This window comes from Triticum dicoccoides, chromosome 2B (assembly GCF_002162155.2).
Source record: "Triticum dicoccoides isolate Atlit2015 ecotype Zavitan chromosome 2B, WEW_v2.0, whole genome shotgun sequence".
NCBI lineage: Eukaryota > Viridiplantae > Streptophyta > Magnoliopsida > Poales > Poaceae > Triticum > Triticum dicoccoides.
Window position 1 is genome coordinate 766,533,970 of NC_041383.1, and position 10,364 is coordinate 766,544,333.

The window sequence follows — 10,364 nt, forward strand, 5'->3', positions numbered from 1 at the left end:
AGGGGGGTAGGCGCGCCCCCACCCTCATGGCTCCCCTGACCTGCCTCCTTCGCCTATATATATCCACGTACCCCAAAAACATCCAGGAGCACCACGAAAAACTATTTCCACCGCCGCAACCTTCTGTACCCGCGAGATCCCATCTTGGAGCCTTCATTGGTGCTCCGTCGGAGGGGGAATCGACCATGAAGGGCCTCTACATCATCTCCAAGGCCTCTCTGATGAGTTGTGAGTAGTTTACCATAGACCTTCGGGTCCATAGTTATTAGCTAGATGGCTTCTTCTCTCTCTTTGAATCTCAATACAAAGTTCTCCTCGATCTTCTTGAAGATCTATTCGATGTAACTCTTTTTGCGGTGTGTTTGTCGAGATCCGATGAATTGTGGGTTTATGATCAAGTTTATCTATGAGAAATTTTTGAATCTCCTCTGAATTCTTTTATGTGTGATTGGTTATCCTTGCAAGTCTCTTTGAATTATCAGTTTGGTTTGGCCTACTAGATTGATATTTCTTGCAATGGGAGAAGTGCTTAGCTTTGGGTTCAATCTTGTGGTGTCCTTTCCCAGTGACAGTAGGGGCAACAAGGCACGTATTGTATTGTTTCCATCGAGGATAAAAAGATGGGGTTATATCATATTGCTTGAGTTTATCCCTCTACATCATGTCATCTTGCTTAATGCGTTACTCTGTTCTTATGAACTTAATACTCTAGATGCAGGCAGGAGTTGGTCGATGTGTGGAGTAATAGTAGTAGATCCAGAATCGTTTCAATCTACTTGTTGCGGACGTGATGCCTATATGCATGATCATGCCTAGATAATCTCATAACTATGCACTTTTCTATCAATTGCTCGACAGTAATTTGTTCACCCACCGTAATACTTATGCTATCTTGAGAGAAGCCACTAGTGAAACTTATGGCCCCCGGGTCTATCTTTTATCATATAAGTTTCACATTTATCTTTATTTGCAATCTTTACTTTCCAATCTATATCATAAAAATACCAAAAATATTTATCTTATCTTATTATCTCTATCAGATATCACTTTTGCAAGTTACCGTGAAGGGATTGACAACCCCTTTATCGCGTTGGTTGCGAGGTTCTTGTTTGTTTGTGTAGGTACGAGGGACTTTTGAGGAGCCTCCTACTGGATTGATACCTTGATTCTCAAAAACTGAGGGAAATACTTACGCTACTTTGCTGCATCACCCTTTCCTCTTCAAGGGAAAACCAACGCAGTGCACAAGAGGTAGCACACATAAGCAAGGGTTTAAACTTTTGTCACTCTAGCAACCCATCATCTAATTACTGCTTGATACGTCTCCGTCGTATCTAAAATCTTTGATTGTTCCATGCCAGTATTATACAACTTTCACATATTTTTGGCAACAATTTATATGATTTATTAGACTAACATATTGATCCAGTACCTAGTGCCAGTTCCTGTTTGTTGCATGTTTTTTGTTTCGCGGAATATCCATATCAAACGAAGTCCAAATGAAATAACATTTATGGAGACTTATTTTGGAATATATGTGAATTTTTGGAAGAACAAACAACGCAAGACGGTGCTCGAGGGTCCCACTAGGCATCAGGGCGCGCCTGTGTGTGTGTGTGGGGGGGGGGGCAGGTGTGCCCTGGTGGGTAGTCGGCACCTCGTAAGGCGGTTGCTTCCCTTCTTTCTCCGCAAGAAAGATAATTTATGGATGAAAATTCCCTCAAAATTTCGGCCCAATCAAAGTTACGGATCTCTGGGAATTTAAGAAACGGTGAAGGGCTGAAAAACAGGAACGCAAAATAGAAGAGAACAGAGGAAGAGATCCAATCTCGGAGGGGCTCCTGCCCCTCCGCCGCCATGGAGGACATGGACCAGAGGAGGAACTCTCCTCCCATCTAGGGGGGGGGCAAGGAATATGAAGAAGGAGGGGGGATGTCTCCCACCTCTCTCTTGGTGACGCCGGAACGCCGTTGGGGCAATCATCGTGACCGCGATCTACACCAACAACTTCGCCACCATCACCACCAACTCTGTCCTCCTTTATGCAGTGGTGTAACCTCTCTATTCCCATTGTAAATCTTCACTTAAACAATTGTGCTTAATGCGTCGTCTTGTTATCCAATGATGTGTTGCCATTCTATGATGTTTGAGTAGATCTGTTTTGTCCTATGGGTTAATAATTGATGATCGTGATTGGTTTGAGTTCTATGTTTTATTTTGGTGCTGTCCTATGGTGCCCTCCGTGTCGCGCAAGCGTGAGGGATCCTCACTGTAGGGTGTTGTAATATGTTTATGATTCCCTTATAGTGGGTGGCGAGAGTGACATAAACTTATACCCGAGTAAGGGGATTGTTGCATATGGGAGTAAAGAGGACTTGATACTTAATGCTATGGTTGAGATTTACCTTATAATCTTTGGTAGTTGTGGATGCTTGCTAGAGTTCCAATCATAAGTGCATATGATCCAAGTACGGAAAGTATGTTAGCTCATGCCTCTCCCTCATATAAAATTGCAATGATGATTATCGGTCTAGTTATCGATTGCCTAGGGACAAATAACATTCCTGTGTTACAAAAATCTCTCTATTAAAACTAACTTAATTGTTTCTTTATCTAAACATCTCCTAACTTTTATTTATGTGTGATAACCCACTAGTATAGGGGATCGCAACAGTTTTCGAGGGTAGAGTATTCAACCCAAATCTATTGATTCGACACAACGGGGGCCAAAGAATACTTGTAAGTATTAGAAGTTGAGTTGTCAATTCAACCACATCTAGAGACTAAATATCTGCAGTAGAGTGATCAGTAGCACAGTAGTATGATAATTTGGTAGGAATAGTAGCAATAACAATAGTAGCGGTGATGGTAGCAGTGATAGTTTTGTAGCAGTAGTTTTATGGCAATTGTAACAGTAGCAACAATAGTAGTAACTTAGCAAGAACAATATATGTAAAACTCGTAGGCATTGGATTGGTGATAACTTTGGATAATATTCATCATATAACAGTCATAACCTAGGGCGACACAGAACTAGTTCCAATTCATCAATCTAATGTAGGCGTGTATTCCGTAAATAGTCATACGTGCTTATGGAAAAGAACTTGCATGACATCTTTTGTCCTACCCTCCTGTGGCAGCGGGGTCCATAAGGAAACTAAGGGATATTAAGGCCTCCTTTTAATAGAGAACCGGAACAAAGCATTAACACATAGTGAATACATGAACTCCTCAAATTACGGTAATCACCAGAAAGATTCCCAATTATTGTCAACTTGGGGTATGTGGATCATAACATAGGTGTATATAACTTGCAAGATCGGATCTAGAACACAAATATATTTGTGAAAACATAAACGGTTCAGACCTGAAATCATGACACTCGGGCCCTATTGACAGGCATTAAGCATAACAAAGTCATAGCAACATCAATTTCAGAACATAGTGGATACTAGGGATCAAGCCGTAACAAAACTAACTCGATTACATGATGAATCTCATCCAACCCATCACCGTCCAGCAAGCCTACGAAGAAATTACTCACTTCCGGCGGTGAGCATCATGAAATTGGTGATGGAGGATGCTTGATGATGACGAAGACAGAAGATTCCCCTCTCCGGAGCCTCGAACGGACTCCAGATCTAGCCTCCAGATGAAGAACAGGAGGCGGCGGCGGCTCCGTATCGTAAAACACGATGAAACTTCCTCTCTTATTTTTTCTCAGAAAATAGGAATTTATAGCGTCGGAATTAGGGTCAGGGAGCCTCGTGGTCCCCCTACATTACTAATAGCATCAATTCCCTGAACAATAAACTAATGGATTTCAATCTCATGTGATTTGGCATAAGCAAGATGTGTTACAATTACATCATGCAATGATAATTGTTACTTTACTTTTCTGGCCCATTTAATCAACATATCTCTCTCTTATCCTCCTTTGTTCATAAGGAATAGTTGTAATTCACATATAAATGGCAGGTGTCGGTATAGAATATTATTCAAAAAAAGCCAAGTAAGATAACCTAAATGGAACAAAAAATCAGCCACCTCATCAAAGGCTTCAAATATGTGAATGCTTGGCTAGTGAATAGTGTAAACAGCAGTCCTGCATGCCAGTATTTACAGTATTTCTGATAGTCCTCATTACAATTGCAGTTGTCTACACGTCAAGACCAGAGGTTGGCGCATCCATAAAAATGATTGAAGGGTTAACAACCAGCTCCACAACAATAGTTAGCCTCTTGGCTAGTGAATAGTTACCCAACAAGTTCACCCCTGAATGTTGTAAGCTCTACAAGATCCATGGCATCCTCAAAACACCTGCAAGCACACAGTTCAGAGGATAAGATTTACAATCAGTCGAGGACAAACTTCGACACCTAATTATTTGTTTGGCTCAGCTGCGATGAACTTCCGTCGCTTTTTGATGTGCCAACTTTCAGTAATTGGTCTTAACAAATATGATGAAATTCTTGTCCTGGCCGTCTTTTAGCCAGACGTCGACAATGTGGTAATAAGGAATTTTATGGATTCTTAAATGCGATATTGTAGAAAAGGTTGTCTTGATCGTATGTGTTAAATTCATAGATTGTAATGGTTATATCGTTGTCGCCTATGTTTTATACTCCACTTGTTGATGACTTTGGTCGTTGCCTAGCATCGATTTCAATAAAAATGGCTTTGTGCATCGCAATGATGTAGAGGCCGGAGATTTCAATCCCCCTGTCCAGGAATAAAACATAAATGATAGCCTCGCCAGACTCATTAGATGCAATCGTCTTTTCAATTACTTTTCTTGTATTCACGAGCATTCATGTCTTTCCTTTCGCCATGCATTTATATAGAAAAACATTCAGTAGAAAGTAAGCTTGGAGAATAAACAAACACTTGATCGGTAGAAATTAACAAGCAAGTTCATCAAGTTACAAGCACACGAGAACAACACACATAAAACAAGTTAATAAACGTACAAGACCCGATACAACATTCTAAGAAACTGAAACATTACTCGGACACGCACACACCAGCAGGCCGCACACCATCTTGAGGCTACGAGAAACCACACGGCCGTTATGTATGTCTCTGCCGTACGTAGAGGCTAGGTAGCTCTACATGCCATCCATGTTGACCTGCGCGCCTGACCCTCCTGATACAACCGGGAGATTCCTGGACCTGATCTCGACAACTTCCTCCGTCCGGAAAACCTCCGTTGTTGCCAACTTGCTGTGCTTCTGTAGGTCTGCAACAGGAAGACACACACGTAGCGAATCATCAGCAACTAGTGCAATACTTCAGCTGTGGCGTTTTCAGAGTGTTTACGTACCCTTGTCGTCCTCGGCGCGGGCGCTGTAGCCGGTGACGCGCTCGACGAGGTCGTAGAATACGTCCAGGAGCTGGGAGGCGAAGCTGGCCATGGGATCGGAGCTGGTGCTGGGTGATTCAAGCTACTGTGCTACCGCCACTAGCTTAGCTAATCGAACAGTCTAGCTGCTTACTGCTTGCTTTGAGCTGTGAGTGTCGGCTGTTGAGTGAGTCATGTTGCCCTCGCCGGGGGACGGTATTTATACACGGCGCGGCGCCACCAACCGACCACGCGCACCGGCGTTCTTCATATACAAGGCCCACGCGCGTGCGAGCGCTAGGACGTAGTGCCACACTCGTACTCAGAGCGCGACAGTTCAGTACGTACTCCACTACCCGCGTTATTGGATGGATGGAATCGGAATTTCTCGATCGGCATGCATGTGAATCATGCATAGGTGCATAGTACACCCGCGTCCTCTTTTTATTGCAACTTGCTCCAAAGAGACGCCACCAGCTACAAGAAAATGCACCGAGCCACGGAGAGTTGTCGATTGTCCACTATCAACAGCAGGACCGATGCAAGGCGACTATTGAACGACCAAATTGCACTATCAACTTGCTTGATGATATGATATAATATGCACAGACGTCAGTGTAGCAAATTGCATCGTAGGCTTGGGATTCCTAGTTTGGCATAACTCTGTTTTGTGCACGCACGACGACAGCATCCTATCTCCCAAGATCGTCGGGTTGTCCCGTACCCGTAGACCACCCGGAACAGCAGCCAGGAACGTTCACATTCCACATGTGTGACACGTTTGCATGCGTGGAGGGGCATGCCGGCATGGGGGTGCCTACTGGGATGGATCAGCGTAGCCCACACTATGATGATGCGTGATCATGACGCATGATCGTATCCGCATGCTTTGTCGTTATGATCGGAGCTCTCGATGATACACACATACGGAAAGCCTCTCCGGTCTAGATTTACATAATGAAGTGTTTGGCAAATGGTGAAAATAAGAGGAGCTTACGGTGAAAATCAAGGCGATCGTTCTTTCTGACTTTTCTTCACATTTTTGTTTCCGTTTTTCTCCATTTATAAAAATGTTATCAAAAAATATTTTGAAAATATTTTTGTTTTACAAATTTTGAAAAACTGTTTGATGTGTTTCTACAAAATTGTTAATACAACTGTTATGGTGATTGGCGAATTTAGGAGCCGTCCATCCATCTTAATCTGACGGTGAAAAAATAAAAGTTACGAGGAGTTACGAGATTGAAATTACGGAAAATTACAGATAACGGTGGGACCGTTACATATTTTTTGTGGGACCAGTTTTTTATTCAAGGGGTAGATTCGTCAAGGAAATATGTAACTCGCAGACTAGAGTTTTTTTTTTTGCAAAACTGCCGAACGAATCGATCGTGGCTCGTTTCCTATCCAGCATCACTCGTCGCTTCGATGTTTTTTTTGCTGGCGCCCATCTTCCCTGGCTCGCTGGCCCCGCCCCGCTCGGCCCGTCGACGATGACCACGTTGCGCCGTGCGTCGACGTCCTCCGCTGGCAGCGAGGTCAGCAACAACCGGCAGCCGGACTTGCGCATCGTCTCCATCGGCCGCCGGCACACCGGACTTGACCTCACGCGCCGCAGCAACGCCCACGCCTGCCCGGCCGGGTTAGGTCAGGTTACCTGGCGCGGTGGACGGACGCTGAGTCGGGGCCGCGCCCCGCAAGCACGCCCAACCCAAGGATCCTTCTACCTGGTCAGGTAGTACACTAGTATGAAGAGCCGAGGAACGACGCCAGGCCACGAGGGTTCCCATCCCCTGCTCGATTTGGTCTTGAACACCTACAGTCATGGAAACATGAATCAGTATCGGGAGAATACGAGCAGAAGATGCATGGCGAGTTATTTGATCCGGCCGCTTACCATCTTGAATTTGTCCACAGTTCCAGAGAAAAAACCCCTTGATGAATATGTCATTCCCCTGAAAAAGGCATGTGTTCTTAGGATAGCAGCAGGAGTACATTCATATCTTTGGGGGAAGATAAGGTTCAAGTAGTAGATACAACATTACCATTATGTCCAGGATTTGGTTATGAGCCTCCATCACTTCATTTATATCATCTGATATCTACAAAATGATAATCAGCTTCAGTAATCTTCAAGATGGAAAGGCTGTCAGCAAGCACATACATACATTTGAGTCAACTATGGAAGCCACTGTTACTCATTTCATTTTGTCATTTGAGGATTGAACCTTCAATAACTCTACTACTTAAAACTTTCCCTTCAAAAACTCTACTTCTTAAACTGGTCATGCCTAATCCCTCACAGGCCGCAAGCAAAAATCACACGAGAACACCAACAGTTAGAAATGGTACTTGTTAAATTATGATCCAAATTCTACCGTATTGGACTAGACGTGGTACAAATAGTGTGGACCTTTGCATTGGTACCGACACATATGAGTACAACTTGTTTACTTGTCCTACAAGGACTCCTATATATTGCCCTCATATATACCCCATATAGTCGCACCTAAGACGCATGTCGTCTCGTGCTTGTAATACTCCTCCTCATAATGATTGCGACTTCATGCATCAATGGTTTTCTCCCGCAAGGGTTTCCACATAAAAACCCGTGTGCTCTCGTGTCTCATTTATCTCGTTTTATCTAACAGTACTACCTCGGTAACTTTTACGTGAACACCAACAATTAGACAAGGCGCCACGGTAGACCTGATGACTTACGCATGAATGGTCCATCGAAATCCGGTCTTTTGTCTTGCGGGGGCGCAACTTCCTTTTGCCGTTTTATTTTTTTGGTGTCTTGACGGACAAGTTCGTTGTTTGCTTGTCCGGTAAGTTCGACTTGGAAACCAAGTCGATTTGAGATTGTGGTCGCAACACAATACCGCTTCTGGTTCACCTATATATACTGCTTACCGACCTCGGCCAAAGATACATTGAAAACACCTGAGGTTTTGCCTCATCTCGCAACTTTCTCTGCCACAGTAGTCTACTCTATCCTGAACGCCAGCGTGCATCATTTTGCGGGAGAGCAGATCTTCGGAACCGTTCGTCCTTGCGATCCTACAACCAGAGAGCACAAATTAGGTTTTTGCGAAGCGCTCTAAGCGACTGCTCAACTTCGTCATCACGGGTCGACTCAGTTCATATTGAAGAAGTGCGCAAGGCTTGGCTCGCTCACCATCATGCTGTGGAGGGCCCCCAGGGACAATTCCTTTGGCCCGGGAGTTCATCTCATCGAGGCGGAGACAAAATGGCAGGATGGCTTGGCCCGAGGTTCAAACACCAAATGTGAAGAACAAAGTACACTGAAGCACAAGCAACAAGACAACCATGCATACAATGAAAGAGGTCGGTCATGAACTTGCCTCGATACTGAAGGTTGTCTGAAAAAGCACCCTTCAAACACAAAGTTGTCAAATCTGTATATTAACCCACACTCAGAATATTGTACAAGATAACACATGGATATATATTTAAAACTCAATGTATCTTCTCTAACCGGTTAACCTTGTCCCAGAGCCATTTTATCTAGACTGCAATTAACAAATTACTGGTCCGCAGCAATTCTCGTCAGCAACAATCAGTTACAAAATTCAGTTTTAATTTAACACCTTCTCTGCTAGTAGGCTACTATTTAACACCTTCTCTACTAGTATACTAGCACAGAGCACCGAATCGATAGACTCTACAAAGTAAAACTATGTGTCCCTGTAGTCGTTTATTTATCTCTGTACCATAAGAAACTTGATTCCAATGAACAAGGTAAACAGTAGGCATGAAAAAAGCCATCAGTTAGCTAGCCATTGTCTCACGAGTTGATTAGTTCTTGTCCGGATGCAATCTGCCCAATCCCAATTCATGGAGCACTAGTATTCGTACTAGTCTAATTGAAACACCCACTAAAATTATCCCTGGCACTTGCAATCCAGCGAACCATAATACAACGAGAAGCTAGCTAGAAGGTTCAACTATTTGCTCATCCTCAGATCAGTTTGCAGGGCTGGTAACCACTAATACCATCATGCCACATAGATCCAATTAACCATGGATTATACTACTGTTGTTAATCCCCAGAACCAATGCGTCGCTAGTAAGATTAGAGGCACACGTACCAAAAGAAGACCAAACTAGAGCTTCAAATCTTTAGGGCCGCTGTAGGAGCAGGTCTCCATCGACTTCCGCGGAGCGGCTGCGGCTTCGATGATGGTGCGGCCTGGGAGAGCCGCCGCGGCGCTCGATCTGAGGAACGGCTCGGGAGGCGCGTCGGAAAGGCGGCCCTAGACTCAGGTTCGCAAGATGGTGGCGTCGCCCCAGGTCCTCGCGCCGGCGGCGTCGCCTCCAAGTCCACATGCCATCGCCGCCGGTACTCGTGAGATGGGATCGGAGATATGCGACAGTTACGTGGGATTGACCGAGCGAGGCACAATATCGAAAAAGCATGGACCATAATACCCTTCTTGATTAAATTAAATATTTTAGTTAATACGTTAAAATCAACGGTGGTAAATAATCACAGGAGGAGTTACAGGAAATTACATTTCGTAACTCTCCAATCACTGTAAAAGAGCTCAATTGTTAATTATGCATTCTAGAAAAATGTTCATTGTATATTTTTAAATATATATCGTGTGTTACAAAATATTTATCATGTGTATAAAAATGTTCGACGTGTTATCAAAAAGTTTCATGTTATTAATAAAAAGTGCTACATATTTATAAAATTGTCCATGTAATTTTCACATGTACTTGCTAAAAATTCTAACGTGTAATTTAAACTTTATTAAAAAGGTGTTCACTAGTTTTTGTTATTCTCTATCTTTTACAGTTGTGTGGAGAAAACTCAATTATTATTTTAAATATTCATGTATTTATGAAAAATGTTCAAGTAATATTTTTCAAGGTGTTTAAAAATGTTCAATATGTATTTTGTTTTCTTTAATTGACAAAATAAAAATAAGTGGAAAATACAGAAGAAATAAAGAAGGAAAAAACCTTGAAGCAAACAAAAAATAACTCGCAT

General features: G+C 43.2%; 1 long non-coding RNA gene across 1 annotated transcript; it reads right to left on the bottom strand.

Annotated features, from left to right (window-relative positions):
• Nucleotides 1–6,631: 6,631 nt before the first annotated feature.
• On the bottom strand, nucleotides 6,632–9,724 carry LOC119368658. The gene is made up of 6 exons (XR_005176705.1): nucleotides 9,457–9,724; nucleotides 8,523–8,763; nucleotides 8,063–8,404; nucleotides 7,387–7,443; nucleotides 7,239–7,296; nucleotides 6,632–7,157 (listed from the first exon to the last, which is right to left on the bottom strand). It is a non-coding gene; the product is annotated as an uncharacterized LOC119368658 (long non-coding RNA).
• Nucleotides 9,725–10,364: the final 640 nt, after the last annotated feature.